The 10,236-nt window shown below is 40.4% G+C and overlaps 1 protein-coding gene across 2 annotated transcripts in view; it reads right to left on the reverse strand.

Annotated features, from left to right (window-relative positions):
- Nucleotides 1-5,638, reverse strand: part of Kbtbd12 (kelch repeat and BTB (POZ) domain containing 12) — an 82,613-nt gene extending 76,975 nt beyond the window's left edge. Inside the window, exon 1 of one of the 2 annotated variants that reach the window (XM_030255648.1) lies at nt 5,344-5,638. The gene's annotated coding sequence lies outside the window, so the exon portion shown is untranslated. The remainder of the gene's footprint in view (nt 1-5,343) is intronic. The other variant, NM_001278671.2, reaches the window with a different exon arrangement.
- Nucleotides 5,639-10,236: the final 4,598 nt, after the last annotated feature.

Below are 10,236 nucleotides of genomic sequence, written 5' to 3' on the forward strand. Positions count from 1 at the left end.
ACAAAGGCAGCCACAGGGAAAGAAAACATAAACAAATGAATAGGACTGGGCTCCAGTAAGATGGATTTTGGATGCTGAAATTTGAATTTCACAAATTTAACATGCCCTATTTTCATGTGTCATGAAATATTATTCTTCTTTTGACTTTTAAAAGCTATTTTAAAACCCGTTCATAGCTCATAGACTGTGCAAAAACAGTGGCATGTTGCCGATTGCTCCAAAGCTATAAATAAATCCACTCTCTAGACTGTGAGTAGGACACTATCCTGTCTGGGTGATTAATCTCCATTTCTTTTCCTAAATTCAGCTGAAGAGTTCTGAGAAAGGGTTGGCTCTGTTTTGAAAAAAAAATCAACTGCTTGTTCATATCTATATGCCTACATCATTTATATCTGTATTTAGTCTCTCGAACAAATGGTGTGTTCAGATGTGGTTCTTTTTTCTCCAACATTGGCTTGCAAATAACAACAACAAAAGCAAAAACTCAATTTACTTTAAAACAGAAACAACAGTTTCAAACATTTTGATGAATCATTTACTATGAATGTTTTAAATGGACATTAAATGGACATACAAGTACCTATTCCTTCTAATTGCTGTTTATAAACTCTTGAAAGCTATTCTAATTGCTATGGCTTTACAGGTCAAATTAATTTGGTTGTTGAAATTATGGGAGTGGGGAAGCCTAGGAGTTAAATCAGCTACCACACTCCAAAAAATATTCTTTTTCTTTACATTTAAAGAGCACAGAAGGTATTGGTGTGGCCACTGGAGGAGAGGCTAGCTGTTTACTAACTGTCATCTTAAAATGATTTAACTTTTCCTACTCTTGATTTCTTTAATCTTTAGCTCTCAAATTGACAATAGGTTGATTTTACCATTACAGTGACTGAGCAAACTCAGTACACAGTACAGAGTACTCAGTACACATACAGAGTACTCAGTACACAGTACAAAGTACTCAGTACACTCTCCATGGATAAGGGTGTGGCCTTGGGCTTGTTCCTGAGGCCAGAATCTGACTCCGTATCTACTGTAATGAAGTAATATGAACATGTCCTATAGACTCTTTAAGTTCTAGTTTCTTCACTTGGGATTTCTTCTGAGAATTATATAAGAATAAGAACAGGTGGAAGAACTGAATAAGGTTATTTATATATGTACAATATGTAATTCGCTTTATAAAATCTACTTGGTAAAGTGAAGGCGAGACATACCTTCACAAACACTTTTCAAATGAAAATAATTTTGGTGCATATACAAGTCACTAGTGGATACAGACACAGCTCATAAATGGAGAGAGCTGACAGCAACTTTTTCTCATAATGAGGGCAGAGAGTGCATTCTCCTTTCATCAGCAAAACAAAATTATATAAATGTTCTCAATGATATCAATGGGGAGTTATTCTCTGTTCCAATTTATGGCAGGCTGAACTGATGCACTCATAATAATAGTACCCATAATAATGGAGAAAGATGAGTAGCAAAGATAAATATAAGTCACAAGAATAAAGCCTAATTACTCTGCGAATCCAGAGTGCAGCTACACCCAGGTCCATTAGATTTAGTTTAGAGATGTGTACTCCTATAAATTTAATGTAGGGCAAAAGTGTCAATTTTTTCAAATCACAAATGTTTTGCTTTCACAATGTTTGATTTTATCATCTTTCCATTATCTTTACAGTTGCTGATTTTTCTGAATAATGATTGATACATGACCAACCTTTCTAAGAAAATTCTCCATCTTTAGCAGAATTTAAAATAATTAAAATCCACGGCAGCGCTGTTTGAAATAGTAAAAACCAACTTAATATCCATTAACAGACTATAACATATTCACTCAAAAGAATATTGTATAATGGAAAAATGAATAAATGTGATCTACATGTATCAAAATAGTTACAAAATAACTAGAATACATGCTGTATTCATAATGTGTTTAAAATATACAATAGAGTATACTGTTCTAATAAAGTATAGGTCACATATTATGATGACATAAATATATGATGATTTTGGTAGAGTGTATCACAGGAGTTTTAAATATAATTCTTGTGATTTTTCTGTAAAATTGGAAACACCAAAATAAAAAGGTTTAAATTATGTATTTTTAAGAACCCATACAACTGTAATGGAACATAAAGAAATGAAGGGTACTTATAAGCACTGAATTCAGGAGAGTTGCTGCTTTCATGAGATGTAGAAGACAGGGAAACAGAAGAATGACAAGGAGCTTCAACTGTATAAATGTTTAATTTCCCTGCTGTACGGTGAGGACTCAATCCACACTTCATTATTCTTTATGCCCTTTGTATATTTTGAAAACCCCATAAAATGTATTTAGAATAAAAGATTGTATTAATATCAATTACTTATGGTTTTCAAAAACCTTAGCTGTGTTGCAAATGATATCTGTAAATTACCTGATATCATATGCAGAAAAATAATATACAAATTATGAATTTTCATATATTGTAAATTTACATATCAAAGTGTAGGCAGCTCTACTTATGAGTGACTGGAAAATACAGAAACCTCCTCTCTGGTCTGAATGACAACAGCTTTGAAATCTTGTGGCTATACCCCCACCTCTTTGTTCATTTCTTCAGCATTGACCTGTGTGATGGCGAAAGTTACTAGATTCAGAATTGTTATGTGCTTATTTCTCCCATAAAAATATTTGGTACAGGATTGGAGACATGGCTAAGCGGTTAAGAGCACTGACTGCTCTTCCAGAGGTTCTGAGTTCAAATCCCAGCAACCACATGGTGGCTCACAACCATCTGTAATGAGATCTGATGCCCTCTTCTGGTGTGTCTGAAGACAGCTATAGTGTACTTATGTATAAGTATAATAAACAAACAAACAAACAAACAAACAAATCTTTAAAAAATATTTGGTACAGTAAATAGGTTATAATTATGGTAAAAATGATCAACATCAAAGCTTTGGATTTTTATTTATAAAAAAGACCTGAAAAGCTGGACATAGTGGCACAGGTCTTTAATCCTAGTACTCTCTCTGAGTTCGAGACCATCCTGGTCTACAAAGTGAGCTCCAGGACTGCCAGGGCAGTAGTACAGAGAAACCCTGTCTCAAAAAGAAAAAACAAACAAATAAACAAACAAACCCAACAACCAACCAACCATCCAATCAAACAAAAACAGCTAAAGAGCAGAAAAGTAACAAGGACAGGGCTCCAAAAATCTAGTTTTCCCCAAATTGCCTTCAACAGACTTTTGTTAACAAACTAAGAAATATTAACAACTATGACATCAGAAAATAATGTCCCAGTTCTAATGTTTCCAGTTCCAAAGCGAAATGTTTTATTAAGAAAGCCTTTTTGTTTTGTTTTGTTTTGTTTTTCGAGACAGGGTTTCTCTGTACAGCCCTGGCTGTCCTGGAACTCATTCTGTAGACCAGGCTGGCCTTGAACTCAGAAATCTGCCTGCCTCTGTCTCCCAAGTGCTGGGATTAAAGGCGTGTGTCACCACACCTGGCTCCTCATTGTTTTTTATAGTGTCAAAGGGCTAACAATTCTAATGCGTACACGTAATACTCTGTGTTAGGAATACCCTCCTTCCCCGGTCCAGTTCTTCAGAATTCAGCGCAGATAACATTTTCTGAAGTAAAGGACTTCATGTTTTATTCACTTCTCTATTCCGTGTCTGTGTTGATACCTGGTATGGAAGAGTTGCTTGGTCTCCAGTCCAGGCCCCATCCTGCTTAGCCTCAGAGATCTGACAAGAGCAGGAGCGTTGGGGGAGGGGAGAGTCTATCCCCAAGCTATCCCAAAAGTGGTTGCTGTATCTCAGTTACGTTCTTCTAGCTGGGTTGTCTTGTCTGGTCCCAGTGGGAGAGGATGCGCCTAGCCTCACAAACTTGATATGTGTGTGTGTGTGTGTGTGTGTGTGTGTGTGTGTGTGTGTGTGATACCCAGGAGGGCCCCCACCTGCTCAGTGGATAAAAGGAGGAGGGAGGGGGGAAATATTGTGGGAGGGGTGACAGGGAGGGGAATGTAAAGTGAGTAAATTAAAAAAAAAAGAGTTTCTTGGTATGGTTGTTTGATCAAACTAATGCTTTGTTTAGTTCTACATCATTCCTAATAACCTTACCCTCCTATATCTGAATAAATATTTCTGAGGCAGGGTCTTTCTAGGTAGCCTTAGCTGGCCTCTGATTCACAGCAATCTTGCCTGCCTCTGTCTCCTGTGTGCTAGGATTAAAGGCATGTGTCACTATATCTGCCCTTCTCTCTTTGTGTTTTTACATGTATATGTTAGCTTTGGAGATTCTGATTTTGCTTAAACCATGCTTTAAGTTATTATCCTCTTGTCCAACTATAAATCCTTCCAGGAGACTTTCTTCCCTTTATTTGTGGCATTATGACATCTACTTTTGACCTCCACCCTCAAAGTTAATTCACAGTCATTATTTGCTCTCTGAGATAGAGGCCTCATTCCTGGGGAAGGGCCAGCTGAAGCAAACTTGAAACATTCCCGCATTTATAGAAAAAAAAAATGGCAACAATGGCTTATTTCCAAGTGACCTAAAAGCCAGCTGCAGCTTCTCAGTTGGCACATCTGCCCACCCGTGCTAAGCCCTAAGTGTCAGCCATTATTTATGGTGCCTTCCCTATTTCTCTTCTTGAGGGTGATTTTACAGCCATTTAAGTTTGTGACCCCTGGTTTATAACCTAACACTCTTACTGTATGTTGTTTCTGCCATCACCAGATTTCCCCAGTCCTACTTTTGCCAGCGCGGTAGGAAATGGCTGAACATGCATACCACCCTAATTACACTCAACTTTCCCCGCTGATGTCGTTTCCCTGATTTGTTTAATACGAACAAGTCACCCTCAGATGTACATAAGGCTTGCAATAATGAGTCACAGAGATGATAAAGACAAATAAGCTTTCTCTTCTTTTTCCTTTGGTGTGCTCGCAATGTTTTGCATTCACCCAGTTCCTTATACTTTTTCCGAGTGCTTTAATATGCATTATAGCTCATTAGTTCCTCTTAAGAATCATGTGGGGAAAATGCAAGGCAATTATATTCCTGGCTTTAAAGTTAAGAGAGTCGCCCAGGGATACATTCAGCGCTGATTGAATTTAAACGAACCGAACCCTGCTTTATTATGGGCTCCGGGAAGGCAGGAGAGCCCTTACCTCGATGGCATTTATAGTCTAGCGGGGTCGCAAAATAATCAGCCGGGTCATTTAGGGAAGGGAATTATCCTGGAGGTCTAGCAAATGGATTATGCCGCAGGGAGACCGGAGCGGCCGCTGACCCCACACCGGCCGGCCGACCGAGGGGGCGTCCCCTCTCTAGGCCCCTACTTACTCGCTGCTGCTCCGCCGCCATGGCGCCGTGACTAGGCACACGCGGGGTCGGGAGGGCGCGGCGGGGCAGGCCTGACTGACTACACTACCCGAAATGGGCCTGGGCTGACAAGCACTATAAATAGACCAAGCGAGGGGGGTGCAAGGGACAGGCGGCGTCCCAGCGAGGACGAGGAGGGCGCTGGCGGCCACCCAGAGGTAACAGGTGCTCGGCCTCCGCGCGGGAAGCGGCCGGGACACGCGCTGCAGTGTGCGCCTGCGCGGGGTCTTCCCGCGCCTGTTCCACACAGACCCCAGAGGTCCCTCACCGGCAAGTGCGCCTGCGCGGGGTCTTCCCGCGCCACACCGCGCGCTAGGGACAACGGTGTTCTGTCAGTCAAGAGCCCAAAAAGACACCTTTGAAAAGAGAATTTGGAAATCGGATCTTTTAAGGGGACACGTCTTTCATTTAATCTTTAAACGTTGCAAAGCTCACCCGAGGCTTCTGTGTGATCTTATTGAGTACGGCCTATGGTAGGGTTGCTGAAGAAAACACAGGAATCCAGTTAAATATACAATTCAGACATACAAGTGGTATTTCTTTTCTTTTTTTCGTATAATATGTTTCAGAGATCGCATGGCCAGTCCACATTTAGAAGCAACTCATTGTTTTGAAACCAAAAACAGGTTTTGGTTTCAATACAGAACATAGAATTCTGTATTTTTATTTATTACAGCTGGCAACTGAATTTCAGCACTCAGCTTCTGATGTGGGAGGGGGGATTTCCTGTAAGTGGAAAGTGTCCCCGAATCCTGAGAAAAGATTAATTCTGTTCTCAGGGTGCTCTCAGTGATGGGGAGCTAGTACCCCTCAGAATGTCATAGAGCATCATCTATTTTGTGATTAAAGACTCAGTATTAAGTCAGCTAGCTTAAAACGAGCCAGAATGGCTTTAGTGTAGTAATACACATTTGTGTGAGGGTTACAAGCTCTTGGGAGGAGGGGTCAAATGACCCTTTCACAGGGGTCACCTAAGACCCTTGGAAATATCACCACAACATGAGAGTCTGTATTAAAGGGTCACAGCATTAGGAAGGGTGAGGATCTCGATAGGTTAAAGTGAAGCTGTCAGTGGATGTGTATTTCTAGGAGAGAATCTGTCACCTGGTTGTTTCAGTTTCTAGAAACCGTTCTGATTCTTTTGTGTGTGATTCCTTTCTCTTAAAGTCAAGATCAAGCTAGAAGTGGTTGGACATACTTGTAATTCCAGCACCCAAGAAGTAAAGGCAGGGGAATCAGGAATTTAAGGGGCTGTCGGCTTCACTGGGAGTTCAAGGCTAGCTTGGGGCACATGAGACACTGTACAATAATACTCCGTTACTCCCTCCCCCAAAGCTTTGGGGGTCATAGAAATAAGTCTTTCTCAGGTTGGATCATTCTGGTGCACACTCATATTTTTCCTTTTAAAAAAATCTTTGTGGTAAAATATGTTTAACATAGATTTTACCACCTAGTCATTTTAAGTGTTCAATCTAGCATCACTAAATATATTTATATATCAATATATAAACTATAACTTACTATAGTTTGGATGTTGATTTTCCCCCAGAAGTTTGCATGTTGAACCGGTGAGTTCCAGAATGATGCTATTTGGAGGTGTTTGACCCTTAGGGCGGGAGACCTGATAAGTCCTTAGATTACTGGAGGGCATGCCTCTGATAGAGTCAACAGGAGCTCAGTTGGTTCTCTTCCTCTCCTACTTCAGTTTGCCTACTAGAGGTCCAAAACAATGGGCTCAGTTTGGAACCGTTCCTGCTTGAAAGAAAATCTTTCTTTTCTTTATAAGTTAATCATCTCAGATATTTCGTTATAGTAACTGGAAGCTGACTAATACAACTGCCATCACCACTTCCATTTCTATATTTTAAAATCATGACAGTCATTAGAAAGTAATGCCTCATTTTTCTTCTTTCCCAAATATCCAATCATCTCTAGACTATTTTCTGCTTGTATAAATTTACCTTTTATATACTTTACATAAGCAGAAACATATATTTGTCTTTTGTTACTAATTTATTGAATACTGCCCTTAAAGTTCATATATCATCTATGAAAATTTTCATGTTTTAAGACTCAATATTACTCTATGTATTTAATGTATGCATATTTAATTGGATTTTTCATTTTTGAGAGAACTCACTATGCATTCATGACTGTCCCCAGACTCATCATCCCCTGGCCTCAAGTCTCCCTTAGAACATTTTAATATTATTCTCACATATGTCAGTATCTTATAGTTCATGTTTTAGTTATTTGAGGAAATTTCTCTCCGTTTCTCACAGATCTACAGCTCCATTTAGAGCCATCTACAGTGATTTCTGTCCCTCCTTTTAGTTTTCTTTACAGGATGTCAGTGTGAAGCCAAGGAATCTTGTCTTGAAGCCTTCTTTAATTTTCTCACTGGTCATTTTAGTTTACCTTTTATATTTGTTTCAGGAGAAAGTGAGTTCTGTGAAAAATCAGAGCTTTGAGTCCAGGGGCCAATTTAGAGCCTTCATTTTATCCCTAGGTGACTTTAGTTGATTTAGAAATCTTGTTTGCCAAATGATGAGTGTTAATATTTAACAAACATCGATACATCAAACACTAAGGGCTCTGCAGCTTGAACTTGGTCCTTGGTTGGCCTCATGTGTGTATGTGTGTGTGTGTGTATGTCTTGTGTGTATGTTTGTGTGTGTGTCTATGTCTCTGTGTGTTTGTGTGTTTATTGAGTGTGCGTATATGTGTATGTATGTGGGGGTGTGTGAGTGTGTGTGTCTGTGTGTTTGTGTATGTATGTGTGTGTATGTGTGTGAGTGTGTATGTATGTGTGTGTGAATGTGTGTATGTGTGTGTATGTGTCTGTGTGTTTGTGTATGTCTGTGTGTGTGTTTGTGTGTGTGCATGTGTGTGAACACATGTACACAGGCAGCTTGAGGTGCAGGTGTGATAGTGGAACAGTTGCAATGTTTTCTCTCCTTCCCTTCTTTCTCTTCCTCCCTTCCTTCCTTTCTTCTTTCTTTTCTGTCCTTGTTGATTCTTGTCTAAAAAGCACAGAACATTCCCATCTGTGCCTGGCGTGTCGTGCTCTCCGTGCTTGGCCTTGTACTGTGGCAATGGGCAACACTCACTGCATACCTGCCCCCCTCCATGCTAGTCAGTTTTCTGTCACTTTAACAAATGCCCGAGAAAATCAGCTTATAAAGGAAAAGGGTTCATTTTGGTTCATAGTTTTATAGATTGCAGTTCATGATCAACTGGCCTCATTGCTACTGAGCCTGCAGAGAGAGGTACATTAGGGCAGAAGTACGTGAGTGCAATAAGAGTACTTGTTTTATGGTCTGGGAGTAGAAGAATGGCAGGAAGAGACCGAGGTCCTACAAATGACTTTGAGGACACACCCCTAGCGATCTGGAGACCTCATCCTAGGCCCTACCTCGTAAAGTCCCCATTGCCTTCTGATTGCAGCAAGCTTGGAGTGAAGCTTGAGCATATAAGCCTTGGAGAACATTCCAGATCTGAACTATGACACAGCAGCTGTGAAAGCACTCATACGCCAGGACCTCTGTCCTCTTCACCCCTGCAACATGCATGTGCTCAGCTCAGGGCAGCATCAAATGGCTGTAAGACAAAGTGCTTACATGCAAGAAGGTATGCCTGCACACCCAGTGTCCTGATCCTGTCCCCCGAAGCCTTGTTTTCTGCAAAGCACTTATATTCCTGCAGTAGAACAGGCAGACAGTAATGGGTCTATTTACATAGAAAGCTGGTGAGATGATGAAATAGTCCTGCTAGTGAGCATGAAAGTACATAATAAGCTATAAAGTCACACCAAGTCATCTTCCTCTGACAGGCATGCGATTCTAAATCAAACTCATTGCTAAAGATCTTGAAGACAGGCTTTTGTGGTTTTCCTCTACTCTTATTCTTCAGAGTGCTTTCCCTTTCTTAATAAACTATGTCTAACCACATGTCTCTAGTGCTAACCTTCCTTTGCCTTGGGACACAAAGAGTCTGGAATCAGTTGTCCCTTGAACTCAGATCCGTGACTCAGCAATATTAAGCACGCTTCTCTGACGTCTGGGCTTTTGTACTGTCCTCCTGACCTCCTCGCCTAACTTAAAAGGCACGGGTTTCTCCTTATCTCCTCTTCCCGGTAGTTGCCAAGACTTTCAGCTTGCCTGTTCTTTTATTTGTCTCTCAGACTTTAATAAAATTGTGCTTGATCTTCAGAAAGATCTTGAAAATGGAACAGAAAGCTATCTCCTATTCATAATCCATTTCATCCAACTGTGAGCTAGATATGGACCATACTTCTTTTGTTGGCTTTTCCATTTTAGGAATTTATCACAGGGAGGCTCAGAGAATAGAGTTATTACCAGTTTACTAAGCCCCACTGTTCCATTCCTGTGAGCACAGTCTATTCAGACAGCCTTTCCATGCTGAGGGCATCTGAGGCTACATACAAGTTAATCACAAAACCTTCTGGAAACCAGATTTCTCTTGTTTGGGGCTATTTCATTTTCCTCAGCCATGAAATCCCCAAGTCCCATGTATATGAATACGCAGGCTCTGATTCAGTGCAGTTCCAAGTAGTTTCTCAACACAAGCATGATGAGTTGATATTATTTGTTACATTAGTAAGCGATAATCCAGTGATCCTATATATTGTTTGACCTTTCTTACAAATCATTAGAATGAGAGCTAAGACACAGAAGTGAATTTTTAATACAAACTTGCCTGACTGGGAGCTATTCAAAGCTGCTAAAGTGGCTCTAGCTGCCAGCCACCCCTCCTCCTCCTCCTCTCTTAATCTACCTTTCCTCAGATTTTGCCCTTGTCCACTTGTCCCGAGATAGCTCACCACTATCTCCA

Source organism: Mus musculus, chromosome 6, assembly GCF_000001635.26.
Source record: "Mus musculus strain C57BL/6J chromosome 6, GRCm38.p6 C57BL/6J".
Taxonomy (NCBI): Eukaryota; Metazoa; Chordata; class Mammalia; order Rodentia; family Muridae; genus Mus; species Mus musculus.